Genomic DNA, 21,882 nt, shown 5'->3' with positions numbered 1-21,882 from the left:
AACTCAAATTTTTAATTTTGACGTTAAATTCCTCTGCAACTAATATGCCGAATTCGAAGGATTTTAATGCATCGGAAAGCTGATTATGTTATCTGTCCAACAAAAAAGAATAAAGACAATATCTCAATCCGTTCAAAAGTTACAGAATTTTGACCAGAAAAAAATCGATTCTGAACCACTGTGCGACGTTACGCTGACTGATCCGAAGAGCTGCGGAAGTTTATCGAGCATCCCGGATGTGACAGGGCGAAGATAAGAGTCCTACTTAACATTAGATCTCTTCCTGTCGAGGATGAACCACCACAATTTAGAATGGATGATGTTGCGAATATCATCAAGAACGCTAAATCATCCAAAGCGTTGGGACCATACCCACATCGTTTCCGAAGTCTGGAAAATTGGCAAGGGGGTCCCGCTACTGGAGCCAGGCAAGGGTACCAGCAATAATCGTACTGGCCGATTTCCCTTTTGTAGTCCGTAGCAAGGACCCTTAAGGCTTTAGTCCTCCTCAGCGTTAGAACCCAGCAAAATTTGAAGGAAGGGGTTCCATGCGATGACGTGATTTCATGGCATATTTTCCATTGGTTCAAAGCAAGTCGTGAAAGATCCGATCTTTTCATCAGCATTTGAATCTTTTATATAGATCACTATAAACAAACAAGTCGATTTGTACATCCCTACACGTAGCGACTTCAAAACAAAAGAGTATACATTTCCAAAATTTTTGTTATAAAATTACAAATAAAATGTAGGTTCACGAACTAGAAATTCTTAAAGGAGTGCTGTTGGAGTCCCTGCCGAAATCTGAACTGGTGATGAGAAGATAATAGAAAAGCTTTTGTAAGATGAAACAAAATCAGTGGCTGAGAGTTGACGAAGTAAACTCTGTTGCGGTGCAGCGGCGGTGATTAAATTGAAATTTTGGGTATAAACTTTATGCTGATAAATTAGTTCTAGTTATTTCATGAATTAGTTTGAATTAATAAAGTTTGGTTTGTCATGAAAATCATATTTCAATACAGAATTTCCCATTTTCCAAAGAAGACATGAAAATGTCATGCCAAAGGGTTGGTGAAAATGACATGTCAAAGCATTGGTCACAATGATATGCTTAGGATCCGACAATGAATGTCATCTCAAGATCCGAAAATGAATGTCATCTTATGGTGGTCACGCTCATATAAAATTCATGAGTGAAAATGCTAAAAAGATGACATGCCAGATCACTTGCACCCATGATTCAATAGCATCCTTGGCATCGAACATTTTGCTGGGAAATAAATATCCAGTAGCTCATCATCAGCATGGGTTCAGTACGCTGCACAGCACTCCATCTGCACATATATTAGTCAAGGGCTCAACCAGAGCAAGCACTCCACTCCGTTTGAGGACATTCAGCAGACTACGCTCCGGCTAAGTTCGAAATGTTGGATATTCAATTATATATGTAGAATTCAGGAGCAAGAAGTCCAAGCCCTTTAGATTGAAACAGGGAGTTTCCAAAAGTGAAATGTATCTCCGGAATTGCGATTGTACGATATTAGCGTCGAGTACCTTCCCTGTGTCATTTGGCTAAGGCTGAGGAGCTTCAGCTGCCACGACAAACCAGAGCCGTCTAAATTCCTATAGGACAAGGATTGATTACAGCGTACAAAACATCGGCACATGCCACACAGACACACTGCACCTTTTCAACTGCCCTGACAAACCTACGCAACTAGTGCCAGTAGCTTTGTGGCAACAACCCATCAAAGCAGCCACATTCCTGGAACTGGAGACAGACCTCGAAGCAGATTAAGCGGAAAAACGAGCTTACAAGCTCGTTACAACAATAAAGATGTCCCCTCCGAAAGGTATATGAATACGAACCACCTGACGGTATACGCTCAAAGGGAAGGTCAAAACTCTAATGGAAAGAAGATGATATCACAAAACATGGCATCCAAAGTTGGAGAAGTAAATTGGAAAATCGGTATGTTTGGAAATCTACTCTATGTTCGGCTTAACGAACAAAACGTTCTGATTAGATTAAAAGCCTTCTAAGAAGAAGTATCGACGGTTATCGATAGATTAAAATGAAAATATCGAATTGATCAAATTTTGTGGATGTTCCGATCATTAAAAATTCCTTCTGAAGTGTGTTGAAAATTATTGCTCATCCAAGCTAATAACCAATTAAATACGCGAGAAGTGATCCTGAACAAATTTCGTTGAGTGTATTGTGTGTATCTGCCTAAATGCATTTCCAGCAAACGACCAACCAAACATTTTCTAAGGCGCTTAAAATGAGCTTTACAGTAAATACAACTTATACAACAGCAAAAGCAATGTGTGTACATGCGGTGTAAATGCCTTACTTATACAAATGCAATTCCGGCAAGAGACAGGCGGGCGGACGAGCATTTATATAAAAAAGAATAGTTGCACACACCATTCATTCCCTCCACCCCACAATGCATTTTCAAAAAAAAGTAAATAAAAACGTCAGCGTATTGACTTATATAAAATGAACCACAAGTACTAACTGGTACGAGAGCGCCTGTGTTTGTTTGTATATATGTGGATGTTCTTCGGCTCTATGTATAACAAAATATGACCTTGGCCTCTAAATAAGAATTTCAAGTTTATTTTCCATCCATGAATTCCTCACATCGATAACGGCATTGGCAGCAGCACCACCACCAACCAGCAGCCAGTCAGCCAGCATTTTTTTCTTCTACCTTTTTCCAAAAATGCCTTGCATTCCATTTGCGTATTCTAGAGTATGGATGTGTGGCGGCGTGTTTGCCTGGAAATGAATACGAACGTATGAAGGTAAAAGGAAATAGTTTTGTGGTGTATAGATGGGAATTGATGCGGGTGTTATATGTATGTATGTATATATTTGAATAGGTTGCATATATAGTATATTTTGTTGGTATTGCTATATTTTGAGAACAACCTTAATTTTTAATTAATCTGTGTAATTTAATTTTCTGCTGAATTTAATTGCAACACTTTTTTGTTTGTTTACATTTCTAAACACTGCATTCCACACTCTGGTAGTAAGGTTGCATAATCTTTATTTTTGAAGTATTTTTAAATATTTTTGGCTTTTAGTAATAAGTTGTGTCGGATGCATAATTTGTAAGAGGAGGAGGAAAATACCAGATAAAGTTCTAATACCATTACATTCAAAATACAAAAACTCCGGCAATAGTACTTTTTGGTAGCTCTAACCAAGTATTTTAGCAAGAGTATTATTATCAAAGTCCCTTGGGTCACTGTGGTTTCTGTAATCTTGTGTTTTAAGGTGATCAGGTGATTACCATGACTCATCGGATTCTGGGTTGGGGCTGCCAACTAAGCTGCAGACTAGCAACAATAAATAAGCCTCTCCTATCATGAGGGACAGAGGCTTGATATAAATTCTGTCATTTAATCGTCCTTTATGTGTATCCCACTGCGTCAATGAACTTTCAATGGTTGCCGTTCCCGTTCACTTAACCTAAGCCTGACAGCGGAGCCTTAGGCTAGGGTTTGGTCACACTCTAGGCATTTTATCTCCCTGGTATACATGTCGTTTATTTGTAGAGGTGGTGAGGTAAGACGATATATACATAGGTGGTTATTAAATTTAGAAAAACACTAGACCAGGTAGCCTGTATTGGACCTACCCAAGAGGAGACAATAAAAGCCCCGCCTGAAAGTCGGCCACTCAGGAAAAGTATTGAACCTAGAAAAAGTTATTTTTATACCCTCCGCCATAGTATTGAGGGTATATTAAGTCTGTTTTTCCGTTTGTGACCCTATTGATCAGGGTAAAATTCTGAGTCGATCTGCGCATGTCCGTCCGTGCGTCCGTCTGTGGTAATCACTCTAGCATCTATAAAAATGGATATAGGACGCTGAAATTTTGGGAAGATGCGTCTTTTGTTTGCAGGCAGGTCAAGTTCGATGATGGGCTATATCGGTTCACGTTTGGTTATAGCCCCCATATAACGGATAAAAGTTATTTTTATACCCTCCACCATAGTATGGATGGTATATTAAGTTTTTTTCCGTTTGTGACCCTATATATATTAGGGTGCCACCGTGGTGCAATGGTATGCACGCCCGCCTTGCACGCGGAAGGTCGGGGGTTCGATTCCCCGGCCAGTATGAGGCTGTGTATTTCAGCCTTGAAAAACTTCTCCACAAGTGGTGTCTTAAGACACGCCGTTCGGACTCGGCGATAAACAGTAGGTCCCATATCACTGAGCTAAATATGAATCGGGGTGCACTCATTGGTTTGAGAGAAGTCTCCCTTGTCCCGTATGGGATGTTGTGGAACAATGTTTTTTTTTTTTGTGATCCTATATATTTATCAGGGTAAAATTCTGAGTCGATCTGTGCATGTCCGTCCGTGCGTCCGTCTGTGGTAATCACTCTAGCATCCATAAAAATGGATATAGGACGCTGAAATTTTGGGAAGATGCGTCTTTTGTTTGCAGGCAGGTCAAGTTCGATGATGGGCTACATCGGTTCACGTTTTATTATAGCCCCCATATAACGGTACCGCCCGATTTCATGTATTTTGACGTTTTTTGTCACATTTTCAAACCGAATTGCTATAGTTTGATATTCAGGGTTCTTAGTGACCAACAAACTTATATTCCAAATATGATGGGCATAGGTCTATGTTTTGGTATAGCCCCCTTATAACAGTACCTCCCGATTTTCGTTATTTTGAGGATTTAAGCTACAATTTTTAACCGAACTAGCTATAATCCGACATTTGATGTTCTCAAAGACCACGAAACTTCTCCACAAAAAATCGTCAATATAGGTCCATGTTTTGGTATAGCCCCCATATAACGGTACTCCCGATTTTCGGTATTTTGCGGATTTTAGCTACGATTTCTAACCGAACTAGCTGTAATTTGACATTTGAGGTTCCCAGTGGTCAGAAAACTTTTCCACTAAAAATCGTCAACATAGGTTCAAGTTTTGGTATAGACCCCATATAACGGAACCTCCCGATTTTCGGTATTTTGACGATTTTAGCTACAATATTAAACCGAACTAGCTGTAATTTGACATTTGAGGTTCTCAGCAGTCACGAAACTTCTCCACCAAAACCCGTGGACATTGGTGCATGTGTTGATATAGCCCCCATATAACGGTACCTCCAGATTTTCGGTATTTTGAGTATTTTAGCTACAATTTTTAACCGAAATAGTTCCCATATTACGGTACCTTCCGATTTTCGGTATTTTGAAACAATGTATCCAGTTTGACGGAACTACCCGTAATTTGACGTTTGAGCTCCCCTGCAATTATAAAACTTTTCCACCAAAAACTGTAATGGTAGGTCCACACTTTGATAAAGCCCCGTAGGTTGTACCTTTCACCTGATTTTCGGTATTTTGAGGGTATTGGATACATTGTTTGACGGAACTACCCGTAATTTGACTTTTGAGCTCCCATGCAGTTATAAAACTATTCCACCAAAAATTGTAAAGGTAGGTCCACACTTTCATAAAGCCCTGTAGTTGGTACCTTTCACCTGGCTGAACACATTTTTTAGATTAGATTAGATAATTTAGGCAATTGGGATATCTGTGGTTAAACAAGTAAAAAAGTATCAGTCGGCTTTGCCGACAGAGATATACCCTCAGCCTTTGCAAATTGAAACACTTTTTTCACAAAAAACTTATGTATTTAGGGGGTTTCAAAATTTTGGTCGTATGAACCGACAAAAATGTAGATTAGGATTAAAGTTCAAAAATTTTGCGGAAAAGGTACTTAAAGGAATGGACCGACATAGACCATGGGAGTGCCATAGGGGGTTTTTATACCATTCAAGAAGTATGGACTTGCCCCTGAAACAATGTTTACCATCGTAATTGAGGCAGCGAATGTAAGTTGCTTCAACAAAAATGTGATTCAATAGCAGGTCTAAAAGTGAACTTATCCAAAAATTTGTGTGGGAGGTACGGGATGGAGTGGACAAATATAGTCCATATTCGAACCTGATCTATATCTGGTAGATATTATCAGAATGTGTAAAGTATGGACCAAATCGGTCACTCCCATCAAGAGTTATCGTGCCCAGAATTTTTCCGAATATTTTTGAACTTTTGTGGGGTAGGTACCTGAAGGAGTGGACCGATATGGCTTATCTACGAACTTAAAATAAGTTTGGAAACAATATTACGAAGGCCAAATTTTGGCCGGAATCGGCATATCCGTTCGAGAATTATCTTGCGCTTCCACTCATAAACATGGTGTCATAGGGTTTGTTATTCAACTTTCAGGCTATTTTTTCAGGATGTATGGACTTGCCCCTGAGGAAACTTGTACCTTCGTATAGGGGACAGTGAATACAAGATGTTAAAACAAAAACCAAGGCGATTCGAGAGCAGGTCCTAAACTGAACTCTTCCGAAATTTTGTGAGAGAGGTACTCGAAGGAGTTTACCGATTGAGTCCATATTGGAACCTCATCTAAGTCTGGTAGAAATGTCATAATGTGCAAAGTATGGACCAAATCGGTTACTCCCTTCAAGAGTTATCGTACGCACAAATTTTCCGAACATTTTCGAACTTTTGTGGGGGAGGTACCGGAAGGAGTGAACCGATATAATCCATCTTTGAACTTGAACTAAGTTTGGACAAAATATTACAAAACCCAAATTTTGGACCGAATGGGCAGATCCGTTCGAGAGTTATCTTGCGCTACCACTACACACGGTGTCATAGGGTTTTTTGTAACTTTCAGGCTATTTTCTCAGGAAGTATGGACTTGCCCCTAATGAAACTTACAGCGTCGTATAGAGGACAGCGAATACAACTTGCGTAAACAAAAATCAAAGCGATTCGAGACCAGGTCCTAAACTGAACTTTTCCGAAAATTTGTGTGGGAGGTACCCGAAGGAGTGGACCGATTGAGTCCATATTTGAACCTCATCTAAGTTTGGTGGAAATTACACGATGTGCAAAGTATGGAACAAATCGGTTATTCCGTACAAGAGTTATCGTGCGCACAAGTTTTGCGACAATTTTTGAACATTTGTGGGGGAGGTACCTGAAGGAGTGAACCTATATGGCCCATCTTCGAACTTAAATCGAACCTGGACAAAATTTTTCGATACCCAAAATTTGAACCGAATCGATTGATCCGTTCGAGAGTTATCGTGCGCACCAGCCAGCCAGACAGACAGACAGACAGACGGACAGACAGACAGACGGACGGACATTGCTAGATCTACTCAAAATTGTCTGAAACGGATATCGTACAAACATACTTGGGGTCTAAAACCATTATTTCGATGAGGCACATTTTTGGTCGTATCAAAGTATAAATACCCTCTTTAGCCTAAAGGCTGAGGGTATAAAAATTTGTCTACCTAAAACTGTGAATGACAGTTTTATGGTAGACTATTTTATGGTGGAGGGTATAAAAAGTTCGGCCCGACCGACTTTTTACCTGTTTATTTTATTTTTGGATGCAATCGTTCTTAGGCCAATATCTGTGGATCCAGATAAGATGTTAAAAGATATAGCACCATTTTATAATTTGGCATACATTTAATAAATGCCCATAATGACCCATTTTTGATTTTTTTTTTTTAAGTTTAATCGAAAAATCCGGGTAAAAAAAAACAAAAAAACCAACATTTGAACTTGCCGACAAGAATGTGGATTAGGAATTAACAGCACTAAGGCACAAATGTTGAACTTTTGTGGGGGAAGTACCCTTAGAGAGGACCGATATGGACCATTTTAGAAGTTGACAAAATATTAGGAGATCTAAAGTTTTTTACCAAATTGGTTGCCCCATTCAAGTGATATCGTCCTAGCATTTTAGAGAAATTTTTTTAAATATTGTCGAGAAGTACCGGAAGTTGTGGACCGGTATTGCCACATGAAACTAAGTTTGGATATCATATGACGCAGACCAAATATTGGACCAAATCGGTTGAACAGTTCGAGAGTTATCGTGTTCTCCGACCGCCACATATGGTGACATATGGTTTTTAAAACGTTCGGGCTATTTCCCAAGAAATATAGACTTGCCCCTGAAAAAACGTTTACCGTCGTAATGGAGGTAGCAAATAGCAAATAGTATGCAAATAGCTTCAACAAAAAATAAAGTGATTCGAGAGCAGGCCTTAGAGTGAACTTATCCGAAATTTTGCGTGAGAGGTACCAGAAGGAGTACACAAATATTATCCATATTCGAACCTGATCTATATCTGATAGATATATTAGGATGTGCAAAGTATGGATTACATCGGTCACTCCCTTCAAGAATTATCGTGCGCACAATTTTTCCGAACATTTTTGAACTTTTGTGGGGGAGGTACCTGAAGGAGTGGACCGATATGGCTTATCTTCGAATTTAAACTATGTTCGGACAAAATAATACGAAGGTCAAATTTAGGACCGAATCGACAGATCCGTTCGAGAGTTTTCTTGCGCTCCAACCACCTCACACGTATGTACGTAGGGGCTTTTTGCATCTTTCCGGCCATTTTCTCAGGATGTATGGACTTGCCCCTGATGAAACTTGTACTGTCGTATGGGGGGCAGTGAATACAAGTTGTTGCAACAAAAATCAAAGCGATTCGAGAGCAGGTCCTAATCTGAACATATCCGACATTTTGTGTGGGAGGTACCCAAAGGAGTGGACCGATTGAGTCCATATTGGAACTTCATCTAAGTCTCGTAGATATTTTACGATGTGCAAAGTATGGATCAAATCGGTTACATCCTTCAAGAGTTATCGTGCGCACAAATGTTTCGAACATTTTCGAACTTTTCTGGGGGAGGTATCGGAAGGAGTGGACGGATATAACCCATCTTCGAACTTAAACTAAGTTTGGGCAAAATATTACGAAAGCTAAATTTTGGACCGAATCGGTTAATCCATTCGAGAGTTATCGTGCGCTCCAGCCAGACAGACAGACATACGGACGGATATTGCTCAATCGACTCCAAAATTGTCTGAAACACATTTCGTCCAAACATACTTGGGTTCTAAAACCATTATTTCGATGAGGCACATTTTTCCCGTATAAAAGTGTATATACCCTCGTTAGCATAAATGCTGAGGGTATAAAAACAGCGCATTAATTGCATACTACACCTTTTTCAAATGTGTTTTGAACACTTTAGCTGTAATTCGTAACATTTCATTTGTAATTCGAGAATTCCATTTGTAATTCGAATTATTCCATTTGTAATTCGAAATAGTCCATGTGTGATTCGAAATATTCCATTTGCAATTCGAATTATTCTACACCTTTTTCAAAGGTAATTCGAAACGTTCCAAATGTTACGAACATTTCATTTGTAATTCGATTATACTACACCTTTCTCAAATGTAATTCGAATCATTTTAGTTGTAATTCGTAACATTTCATTTGTATTTCGATTATTCTATTTGTAATTCGTAACATTTTATTTGTAATTCGAGAATTCCAGTTGTAATTCGAATTATTCCATTTGTAATTCGTATTATTCCATTTGTAATTCGAATTATTCCATTTGAAATTCGAATTATTCCATTTCTAATTCGAATTATTCCATTTGTAATTCGAATTATTTCATTTGAAATTACAACTAGAATAATTCGAATTACAAATGGAAAAATTCGAATTACAAATCAAACAATTCGAATTACAAATAAAATAATTCGAATTACAAATAGAATAATTCGAAATACAAATAGAATAATTCGAATTACAAATGGAATAATTCGAATTACAAATGAAATAATTCGAATTACAAATGGAATAACTCAAATTACAAATGAAATAATTCGAATTACAAATAGAATAATTCAAATTACAAATGGAATAATTCGAATTACAATTGAAATGTTTCAAATTACAACTGGAATTCTCGAATTACAAATAAAATGTTACGAATTACAAATGGAATTCTCGAATTACAACTAAAATGATTCGAATTACATCTGTAAAAGGTGCATTTGTAATTCGTAACATTTTATTTGTAATTCGAGAATTCCATTTGTAAATCGAATTATTCCATTTGTAATTCGAATTATTCTATTTGTAATTCGAATTATTCCATTTGAAATTACAAAAAGAATAATTCGAATTACAAATGGAATAATTCGAATTTCAAATGGAATAATTCGAATTACAAACAGAATAATTCGAATTACAAATAAAATAATACGAATTACAAATAGAATAATTCGAATTACAAATGGAATAATATGAATTTCATATGGAATAATTCGAATTACAATTTAAATGTTTCGAATTACAACTGGAATTCTCGAATTACAAATAGAATGTTACGAATTACAAACGGAATTCTCGAATTACAACTAAAATGATTCGAATTACAGCTGAAAAAGTGTATTTGTAATTCGAGAATTTCATTTATAATTCGAATTATTCCATTTATAATTCAAAGTATTCCATTTGTAATTCGAAATATTCCATTTGTAATTCGTATTATTCCATTTGTACTTCGAGATATTGCATTTGTAATTTGAATTGTTTTATTTGTAATTCGTATTATTCAATTTGAAATTCGAATTATTCTATTGTAATTCAAATTATTCTATTTATAATTCGAAGTATTCCATTTGTAATTCGTATTATTCCATTTGTACTTCGAGATATTGCATTTGTCATTCGAATTGTTTTATTTGTAATTCGTATTATTCAATTTGAAATTCGAATTATTCTATTGTAATTCAAATTATTCTATTTGTAATTCCAATTATTCCATTTGTAATTCGAATTTATTCATTTGTAATTCGAATTATTTTATTTGTAATTTGAATTATTTTATTTATTTATTTTATTTAATTATTCCATTTAAAAATTTGAAACAAAAATTTTTCTAACTACACCTTTTTCAGATGTAATTCGAATCATTTTAGTTGTAATTCGAGAATTCTATTTGTAATTCGTAACATTTCACTTGTAATTCGAATTATTCCATTTGTAATTCGAAATATTCCATTTGTAATTCGAATTATTCTATTTGTAATTCGAATTATTCCATATGTAATTCGAATTATTCCATTTGAAATTCGTATTATTCTATTTGTAATTCGAATTATTCCATTTGAAATTCGAATTATTCCATTTGTAATTCGAACTATTTCATTTGTAATTCGAATTATTCCATTTGTAATTCGAATTATTTTATTTGAAATTACACAGAAAATCATTCGAATTACAAATGTAATAATTCGAATTACAAATGGAATAATTCGAATTTCAAATGGAATAATTCGAATTACGAAATAATTCGAATTACAAATGGAATATTTCAAATGGAATAATTCGAATTACAAATGGAATATTTCGAATTACAAATGGAATAATTCGAATTACAAATGGAATAATTCGAATTACAAATGGAATTCTCGAAATACAAATGAAATGTTACGAATTACAAATAGAATTCTCGAATTACAATTAAAATAATTCGAATTACATCTGAAAAAGGTGTAGTAAATAATTGCAAGACTATATACCTTTCCTTTTCGCCTTAACTGAATGAAAGATCACATTGTTTCTGTAGAGATGTAGGTGTTTTCAAGTTGTTGGGACACATAACTAATTATGAGCGGCTAGGGTGTCAACTTATTCACCCTAAGTTCGCACGACAAATTACAAAGGAGTTCTAAAACAGACATTTTAAGTAGTGAGTGAAAATTTATCTCGATTTTATAAACTTTTGTACACTTCTAGTCGTCAAAACTTAAATTTTTCAGAAGAAATACGAATATCCTGAAGCGGCGCCATATTCTCCAGTGGTAAATATTCTCTAAAATGTATACAGTACGCTTCCAAAAATTTACTTGTTGAAGGAATAAGGCAAGCCTTGCTAGGCATTACACATGATTATAGAAAGAATCCTTGCCAAAGCAGGATATACGGGTGTATCCTTAATCAGGAGAGATATACTTATCTTGCATATTTCTGAAAGTACTTCGTTTTCAATATAGAGTATATATGCATCGATATTCTAATACAATCATTCTGTATACCCAAGTTTTGAAGGGGGGTTTCTATTCAAGTGAGCGGTAGTGTATTTTGTCCAAACTTAGTTTAAGTTAGCAGATAAGCCACTTCTTCAGGTACCTCCACACAAAAGTTCAAAATGTTCGGAAAAATTGTGTACACGATAGAGCTGGCAAACTATCGATATCGGCCCCATTCGATTTTTTCGATATTTCCGTTTCAAAAAATCGATAAAATCGATACTATCGTGGAATTGCCACCCCTATTTATTTACAATCCGAAATGGCCAACAAACAAGTTTTGTTAACATTTGCTCTGTTCCTTTACGTGCCAGAGGTTACCATTTCTTACCATTTTTAACCTGTAAAGTGTTCCCTTACTTTTAATAGCATACAATTTATATGATAGCAGTTTACCACTTTTACCATTTTTTGTCACTGTTACCATTTTTAAAAGTAAAGGAACAGACCAATTTCGTATGTCATTGAAGTATCTTCTAAAACTCTATTTTAAACGTCGGTATTTTACGTTTGCGTGCTCTCGAGGTGGAGTTTGAAGAGAATTGTTCCAGTCCAATTTGACGAAATCATTTTGTTACTGACTGGTCGGTGGAGTGTCGAGATGAGTTTAGCAATTATAACCACCATATTATGGTGGTTATAACCACCATATTATGGTATAAAAATAGAGAAAGTGTTTTAATACGAAACAAAATAATCATTTGAATTAAATTCCTCTAGGTGCCCAAAAACTCTTTGGTATGATTATTACCATCGGTAAAACCATTGTTTATGTCATGACTGGCATGTATGGTGATCCATCTGAAATAGGTGTTGTTGTTTCATCATCCAATCATTTGCCGCCGGTTTTTGGACAAATTGTTGCAACATTTGCGAAACCTTTTTGTGGAAGGCCCTCTCACAAATAGACGATGTACTAAATTCTGTACTTCGTATATTTGTGAGAGGGCCTTCCACAAAAAAGGTGCCGTTATTGCCTTGGTCACACGTAACGAAAAGGTTCGTGTTTTGCGTGATGCATTCTACCATCAAAACTTGTCCAACTTTGTCTTCGTCATCTACTTCCAGGATTTCCGTGTTGGTTTCCTCATCAAATCTGACCGTATTTGCGGTCAATATAGCAGCTACCCCATCAAACTAACTTCATCAACCTCCTAGGTGTTTGGGCAAATGTTGGCCGCATCTTAACCGATCCCATCCATGCCATTTACTTTCAGCTTTTAAAAAGCTTTATGAAATCTTTTTATTCGCTTAAGCTGGGTACACATTGTCAGTTTTGAATGACAGCTTTGTTGTTGCTTGCTAATGTGGCCATTCATTTTTGTCATTCATCATACAACCACAAAATGTTTTGTGGTTGCTGGACGGTTGGACAGTAATCGATAATTGCGAAATATCGGCATTCAAAACTGACAATGTGTACTGCTCTTTACACAAAAAGGTTTCAGGTAGAATCAATCGCGTCTGTTACATGGTGGAATAAGAAGGTGTTACATGAAATCATACCAAACGTCAAATTTGCTCACAACAATGAATTACTGTGAATTGTTTGTTTTCATTTTGTATGTGCTTTTATTCACAATAATGCATTTTGACAACTGGTATGAAGATCAGCTGTTTTTGCCGCTGTACCTGTATAATTGTGCCATGGTCTGTTAACAGTTTGCTGGCTATTGTTTTACGGGTGTTCTTTAGTGATGCCAAGGTTTTCGATAGTATCGATATAAAAAACTATTCATCGATATTGGCCTAAAAAATTAAGTATCGATACTATCGATATTTCCATCGATGGTTTGCCAGCTCTAGTACACGATAACTCTTGAAGGGAGTGACCAATTTGGTCCATACTTTACACATCCTAATATATCAACCAGATATAGATCAGGTTTGAAAATGGACTATATTTGTCCACTCCTTCAGGTACCTCCCACACAAAATTTAGAATAAGTTCACTCTGAGACCTGCTCTCAGATCACTTTAATTTTTGTTGAAGCAACTTGCAATCGCTGCCTCCATTACGACGGTAAAAGTTTTTTCAGGGCCAAGTCCATACTTCTTGAGAAAACAGCCCGAAAGGTTAAAACCCCCTATGGCACCATATGAAGTGGCTGGAAGCGCGTGGTTGATCAACCGATTTGGTCAAAAATTTGGCCTTTGTCATATTATGTCCAAACTTAGTTTCAGTATGAAGGTGGGCAATACCGGTCCACAACTACCGGTACTTCCCCACAATATTTAAAACAAAATAACATCCACTTCCACAAAGGAACAAGTCCTTTAAGTACCTCCTCCGCAACCCCATTGAACTTTAAACCTAATCCTCATATTTGTCGGCAAGTTCAAATGTCCAAAAAGGGCCACAAAATTCAGAAAAGGCCCTAAATACATTCGATCTGTCCGTAGATGAAAGTTAAAATTCACGAAGGCTGAGGGTATATCTCTGTCGGCAAATCCGACTGATAATTTTTACTTGTTTACTTTTAAATACAACAAGTAAAAAAGTGTCAGTCGGCTTTGCCGACAGATATATACCCTCAGCCAATATCAAGCGAATCGAATCCGACTATAGCCCTTTCTTACTTGTTTATTATATTATAAAACAATAACATTTATTTTATAAAACCTCTTCAAATAGCTATAGCTATGACCCGCATTTCCCTGCGAAAATTGCTTAAATGACTAATATTCTTGTGTGTGTTTCTATCTGCCAGATCATTCCAAATAATTAAAATTCGTTTCATATAAACACAATTATTGCATTAATGAAATAATCGCGAATACCGTTCATTGCTTTCGTCATCTAATAAAATTATTTGTTTATTTCTTTATTAGTTTAATTTATTGAGAATTCAATGGAGGATTGGTTTTGCAAGACTTCTGTAATTCCTACGCGGATAATGATTTCAACCGGCTCTTCTGTTAAAGTAAAGTGATGATGTGGTTGCATGGCATTCACACGTTTGGTAATTTACAGCAGATTCCAAACTATTCAAACAAAAACTTCTTCAGTTTTGGTGACTTAAAGTGGTATTTACATTATCGATCGATCACTTTGCATTCCATATGCGTAAACATTGGATATGTACATATGTATGCTAGTATGTTTGTGTTGATCAAAGATAGATTGTCAATCAACGTTTATGAATGAGAATTAATTTTGTACATTTTATTGATTCTTTGTAATATTGCATAGCATCATCGTTCGCCGATGACGGTGGGTGTCCATTCAGCAACACATACTATTTGTTTATTTTAAACGTTCGACATCTAATCGTTTTTTCAGCAATTAAGTCGATTTCCGCATTAATACAAATGTGGACAAATTTGTTTTATTTTTCTGATGTGTATTTAAAACGTCATCATACAAATAAAGAAAATTAATTAAATCCAGCAGTAGTACAAAGTGAAGAAAAATGTGTGTAGTTTTAGGACCGGTGTACTGTGCGTAATATGGGAACTTTAGTGGAACTTTACTCAAAAATTAATGTACATAGAACTAATGAGATTTATTTTGAATTCCATTGCTAAGTATCCGAGTATTTGCGAGTTACATCGCGAAACAACTAGAAATGCACTTGAAAGTTGCACTTTTGTTTTACATTTTTTTTTTCTTTTATAATTACACTGTACAACACAAAAAATAATTACAAGAGAATTCGGTCAGGTTATGAAAGAGGACCAAAAAAAAAAAGAAGACACGTGTATCGGCGTTTTGAAAGTTTACGTCGGGAAGTAGCGTAAATAGGCGTGGCAAATTCCGCCCATTTCTACAGGTATTGAAATATTCGACAGCAGATTCCTTGGAATCCTTGTATTTTAGGTATAAAGTGTCTTTGGAAATATTATAGATAACAATGCGGGGTATCTTTTTATGAACAAAATGTACCCTCATGCGAGTCACAAAACGGGTCTTTTTGGTACCTTTTTTCCAAAACTCTAAAAAACTCCTTTAAAATGTGATCGTATCAGATCAAAATATTCTACAAAATTATTTGTCATAAAATTTTACTATAGGTCCTCGAATACACCAAAACTCTTAATCGTACCTAAACGCCAGGAATCTACCAAAAGTAAAATCACGTTTTAGGGTTAATGTTGTACTTTATCTGAGTATATTAAGTTTTGTCCCACAAAGCCTCATTCTATATAGAAGACGACAAAGACAAAAATATTCTCCATCAAATTTCAATATAAGTCGCCGAATAAATGATATATGTATTTACAATATATATCAGGAAAATATATACATCAATTTTGCCAACAAAACACCCAAATATTTGTTGAATAAATTTGTATTGTTCTTTTTTCGAGTTGATGCACGAAAGTAACATGAAATTTAGTTTTAGACGAAGAAGAAATATTCTACACAAAATTTCACTGTCCCAGAACAAACTAGATATCTAAGTAAATTACACACAAACCCCTCTAAAGTTGACGAACCCAGCAAACGTTTTAAGGACCATGATCTGCGCATCTACACCTGGAATGTTCGCACTCTTTATAGAGAAGGTGCAGTCTTCGCATTGGCAGACGTACTTGAAAAGTACAAGGCCGATATTACTGCCATACTGGAAATAGGATGGATTGGGAAAGGCGTCACAACAACACCTAAAGGTGACGCACTGTATTATAGCTGCCATGACGTAAAGCATGAGTTTGGTTGCGGATTCGTAGTTAGTCGGAGACTAAAACATCTGGTATCCAGCTTCATGAATGAAAGACTGGCTGCAATTCGAATAAAAGCTAAATTCTTCAACATCAGCTTTATTTGTGCTTATGCTCCCACTGAAGAAAAGGACGAACAGATCAAAGATATATTTTACGAGCGCTTGGAAGAAACATATGACCGTTGCCCTGCCCATGACATTAAAATCATTCTAGGCGATTTTAATGCTAAAATTGGAAAGAAGAATATCCTTGGCCCAACAGTCTCCACAGTGATACATCTGACAATGGTATGAGGCTGATAGCAATGTCTAGTAGAAAGTTTTGTAGTCCCGCACAAGACTAAATAAGAAATTTAAGCAATTTCGGTGTTATAGTGAGGCTAAAACCTTCAAAATACCGACCATTAGGATGTATCGTTCTATGGGGGTACATCAAAACGTGGACCGATACCGATAAATTTGTGGGGGGAGTATTTTAGCCCCCAAAAAGGCTAAATACCAAATACCGAAAATCGTGATGTACCGTTTTATGGGTGGGGGTATATCAAAACGTTGGCCTATGCCGACAAATTTCTGGAGGAAAGTTTTGTAGCTCCGAAAACGACAAAATGGCAAATTTCAGCCACTTTGGGTAAAACCTTCAAAATACCGAAAATCGGGAGATACCGTCCTATGGGGGCTATATTAAAACGTGGACCTATATAAACATTTGTTGGTTGAAATGTTTCTTAGCCTATGTAAACATAAAATACCAAATTGCAACCGTGGATCTACACAACCGTCTTCAATACCAAAAGTCCTACGTACATACAATAGATTTTACTAAAATGTCATCCTCCTACTTGAATCCGTTCGGAGGCTAGAGTGATTTCCACAGACCGACGGACATGGCGATATCGATATAGAATTACACACTGATCAAGAATATATATGGGGATTTCTGAGTGAAATCGGGCACTTTTTCAAAATGAGGTTTTTGATTTGCTTTATTTTTGGCTGTGGTGATGCTGCTCATCAGCAAAACATTTCAGAATATTTTCAGATTTTTTTTTTGACCGACGGTTCCAGAGATATCGCGCCTTGAAAAAGTCGAATTCTGTAAAAACTATATGCAAAGAAATACTCATAACTTCTCTAATATTGGCCCAATTTGAAAAACTATATTTTTGTATGTTTTGTTGTTATGTATTTAATAAAAATTAGACACAAAAATTGCACAGTGGGCTAAGATGATTTAATATTTAAAATCAATTTTTTCATGAATTTTTTTGTATTATACTACGACCAATAAAAAAATTGTAAGTCATATTTGGTAGTGGGATTCGAATAACTACTTTTTTTTCTTATTTTTTAAAATTTGTCAATACAATATTTCCTTTATACCAGTGAGAAACATTTGTTATTTTACTAAAAAAAAAATTATTTTTTTTTTTCAAAAAAGGGTGGTATGGAATTATTAGCGCTACACAGTGGAAGAATATTCAAACCAGCAGAATGCCGCCCTGAAGACTGCAACAGTGTGCCTCCTTATGACGACAGTATACCATCTTCATGAGGAGACGAAAAAGTTGCCGGTGTATCAGCACAACCAGATGTAGTCGGGTGACAGGCTTCCCCACCCCAGACACGTTAGGAGAGATCTTCATAATCTGGGGAAAGATGTCCAAATGTACGAACGAGAACCTCTAGATCAACGAGCCTATCCAGCAGCCTTGAATAGCATTTATACTGAAGCAGTTGCGCAGGCAGCACAAAGGTACAGTGTGACCATCCCCTATCCATCGCAGCAGAAGAACGCCAGCTGTAAAAGCAAACACGACCTGTTAAGACCAGGGGCTCAAATCTGTTTCTATGAAAATGTGAAATGAACATTTTTTTAAATTAAATTGACGGTAAGATACCCAATACATATCCTGCATGCGGATTGGGACCGCACGACATGCTGCATTTGTTTAGCTGTCCAGCTAACCCCACTCATCTGTCTCCTGATTCTTTATGGACGCAGCCAGTCCAGAAGTTTTTAAACTGAATATAGAGAAACCAGTACCAGATAACTGAATAAACTATACGAACGAACCTATTTGCGTTGCTACAACAACAAATAGCAACTAGTGTCCAATAACAAAAATGACGGAGATTCCACAGATTCAATCCCTGAAGATTGTAATGAGTCCGCCCAGCCAAGGTGAAGTAAAGACGGTCATAAATCGAGTGCAGAATAATGAGGCCGCGAGAGCCTTACCAAACCAGCTGTTTAAGACTTTTGGCGACAGCATCAGCTAGTTAGCACCATCTTGCAAGAGGAACACGTAGCTGATTGATTGGAACGTTGGCATCCTATGTCCCGCCCCACGAGAAAGGATACAATATGGGAATAATATATGGGATACTATATGGGAATAAGTGTGGTTTGAATATAATGTATTGTTACTAAAGCCTATGGTCAATGAAAGAATTAGGCCATATTAATGCTGTTTAGACCTGGCAAATCCTCCATTAACCAGATATTTACCTTACGGCCAACCCTGGAAAAGTCCCAAGAGATATAGATCGATACTTACCACAATTTTGTCGATTATAAAACTACATTCGACAGCCCAATACTTTAAAGTTTAGAGATTTTACACCTGCATCCTGCTGGAAAAAGTTATACGATAAAAGCCACATATAGGGAAGAGTGAAAATCTTTTATAAGTTCGGCTTAAAGAGGGTCCTTTAGAGGGCCACCTAACTAAAGTATGTATAATATACCTTTGGAAACACATCGACCATATGTTACTAGTGCAACATCCCTAAGGAACATGTATTGCCATCTCCAGATACAAACTAATTGTTATTGATTGCTCTTTTGAGTAATGTTTAAAATGTATGTATGTATGTATGTTCCCTCACTCTCAGCAGCCACTACAAATGCACAGTGCTCTAACAAACACAAAAAAAAAATGGCATAAAAGCGGACAGAAATGCAAAGAAACAAAATGCAAAAAAAGACCGACAAGCCCAGTTGTTAGTTGACAATTCTCTTCTGGATATAAAATGTGCCAAATACAACAAATATTGTTGTGTAAAACTTGGCATTTATTTATGTATGTGAGTGTTTGTATTTTTGTTGTACTGCTGCATGCAATTTGTGTTGTTTATTGTGGCCTTGAACATGAACTGCATTTGCGCAAATTATTCTTATTTCTCGTTTGCTTGCCTGTTCTTCTTCCTTGTATTTTTTTCTACGTTTGGCATTTTAACGCTCTTTCATGTCGTCGCCAAACAAAGTCCAGCAAACATTTCACAAACACACATGAACAATTATATAAAAAATCAACCATATGGTAAACTACAATATAAACAACAATTGCTGGTGATGACGATGACAAACATTACGTATGACATACTGAAGGGAGAGGCGAAAGTATAAAGTGCAGCCAACCAGATTGTGCATACACAAAAATTTATCAGATGTAGAGTTGCCTGCTGTGGGACATAATTTGTTCAACAAATTAAAAAATCAAGTAAAAAAAATCAGTCACCCTCGTAAAAAAGTTTAATACCTCAGCCTCAGGGGTGTATCTAACTATAGTATGAACCGATCCCAAAATAAATGAAACAAGTTAAAAAGCGTTAAGTTCGGCCGGGCCGAACTTTTTATACCCTCCACCATGAAATACTCTGAGCTAATATGGAATTATTAGTTTTCTTTCCGTTGCGAAAGTACCTATGCCACAATTTTAGGCGGAGAAGTTACTTGACCACTAGAAACCCTAAATGCCAACTTATAGCTAATTCGGCCAGAAAATGTAGCTAAAAACGTAAAAATACCGGAAACCGTGGACCTATGTCCATTATTTCAGGTGGAGAAGTTTCTGGTCATACGTCGTGGTGCTTTATGTGAGTACCTACCTTGCGGTCTACGTCGCAGTGCTCTTAACACCGGTTGAATACAATGCGTCTACCAACGCCCCCGCACAAAAGTACGAGTACCATTTCGCTCACACGTATTTGGACGTGATCGCCACCTTGGTTAGGAGCGGAGCCTATCTAAACTCCTGCCTTTCTCTGGGCCAGGCACCCGGTTGATATGCAACTCCAAATTCGAACCGAAACTCTACCCGCGATTTAGGTCTAAACCACAGCCACCGCGATGCTCCCAAAAGGGGGCCAACACCAACTGCCAGACCAGATCCGAGGATCTGGGGGCACCTGGCACCCGCGGTACCAGAATATAGCCTCCGGTCAGGCTTCGTGTCCAATGACCACCACCAGTTGGACTCCAAACAGTCCCGGACTGGTGACCTCCTCCATTTAAGCAAGCGGAACAAACATACAAGACAGGAACACAAAGAATTAACATGCTGTCTTCACGGACTGCACAATGGGCTCACAGGGACCGCGGCAACGGACAACACCACACAAAAACAGTAGACAAAGCCATCCTCACGAATGACCGGCACGACATCCACACAAGGACCGCACCACACCAACTCCACCAACTCTCTTCCAACACCACACACCCAAACTATAGAGATGACTATGTGGAGAAATTACCTCCTAAAAGTCCGCCTGTCTTCAAGTGCCCTACTGAAATCTCCATACGTAATAACCATATTGACTAAATCTCTAATGTCATCATAGTACCGGCATTCCGTCAGTATATGCCGCCAGTCTTCAGTCATCCCACCATACTCATGCTAAAGCAGCGACGACCACAGAAATACAACCAAAGCGAAGACATGTATGAACGTATGAGTGAAAAAAGCAACAACCACATTATGTTTTTGTTTGTTTTCACTTATTTACACTGTACGTGAGAGAGAGAAGCAAATGCAAAAACAACTCAGTGGGCGCCCTCACTATACGATCTAAGCAAAGAAGCTCGTCCCTGTGCTAAAGCCAAAATCTGGGCGGTTCAGTACGAAGAGCTTCCTACGCCCAACAGCAGATTCTGCTGCGGCACACCATACAAGTGCATCATATGTTGCACAGGCAAGAAAGAGTCCACCATATATGGTGCGCACGGAACGTCTGCTCACACCCCAGTCGGTCCGCAAGACCCTTCCAACCATACCAGCTACAGCAGTTAACTTGTCCTTCAAACGATCAAAGTGCGGCAGAAAATTCATTCTCTCGGCCATCGTTATCCCAAGGTACTTGACCTGCTTGACATACCGTATGCCGTGGTCACCAAATCGAACGTGGGAGGACGACTGTGTGCTAATCTGCC

The 21,882-nt window shown here is 37.2% G+C and overlaps 1 long non-coding RNA gene across 1 annotated transcript in view; it reads right to left on the bottom strand.

The window, feature by feature from the left end:
- Positions 1 to 2,509: 2,509 nt before the first annotated feature.
- The window catches only part of LOC141391383 (uncharacterized), a 60,128-nt gene continuing 40,755 nt past the window's right edge, over positions 2,510 to 21,882 (bottom strand). Inside the window, exon 3 of the long non-coding RNA XR_012409632.1 lies at positions 2,510 to 2,788. This is a non-coding gene — a long non-coding RNA (uncharacterized lncRNA). The remainder of the gene's footprint in view (positions 2,789 to 21,882) is intronic.

Source organism: Musca autumnalis, unplaced genomic scaffold, assembly GCF_047663935.1.
Source record: "Musca autumnalis isolate F117 unplaced genomic scaffold, ASM4766393v1 scaffold_1, whole genome shotgun sequence".
Lineage (NCBI taxonomy): Eukaryota > Metazoa > Arthropoda > Insecta > Diptera > Muscidae > Musca > Musca autumnalis.
This window is presented reverse-complemented; position numbering and strand designations above follow the sequence as displayed.